Source organism: Blastomyces gilchristii, assembly GCF_000003855.2.
Source record: "Blastomyces gilchristii SLH14081 genomic scaffold supercont1.5, whole genome shotgun sequence".
NCBI classification, from domain to species: Eukaryota; Fungi; Ascomycota; class Eurotiomycetes; order Onygenales; family Ajellomycetaceae; genus Blastomyces; species Blastomyces gilchristii.
In genome coordinates this window covers 1,241,137-1,241,705 of record NW_003101678.1, presented here as the reverse complement: position 1 = coordinate 1,241,705, position 569 = coordinate 1,241,137, and positions in this window count along the sequence as shown.

The following is a 569-nucleotide window of genomic DNA, read 5'->3' as shown; positions in this document are numbered from 1 at the left end:
CAGTGACTGAAGAGCTTTTATTAATACTTAATTCTTTTTTACACTCTTTATTAACTGATTCAAGTTGTATACTTGTTATGTGAGAAGAATTGAATAATTTAGAATAAAATTAAATAGTTTTAATCAATTTCTCTGTAAAAAATTGATTTATTTTTTATCAGTTTTTCTCTTAAAAACTGTTATATTATCTGATTTATTATCAATTGATATTATACTTTTTCTCACTGTATCTCAAGAAAGAGATTGTAAAGATTTTATTAATTTATCTTAAAAATCAATTCTACTTTATTAGATTCTCTTCAAAAATCTAACCTAGTTACTGAACTAGTGAAAAAAAAATCAGATATTTTATATATAAAAGTCTTTTATTCTTCTTTTGAAACAGTCTGATTAACTTTTCAATTGAAAACAGACTTAGAAACCTCTTAATTGAAACAGTCTGATCAACTTTTCAAAAGAGTTTAATATATATCTCAATTGAAACAGTCTGATCAACTTTTCATCGAGTGAGAATAATGAGTTCAAAAATACACTCAGTTAATGTAGAAAAAGATGCTTCTCAAATACTA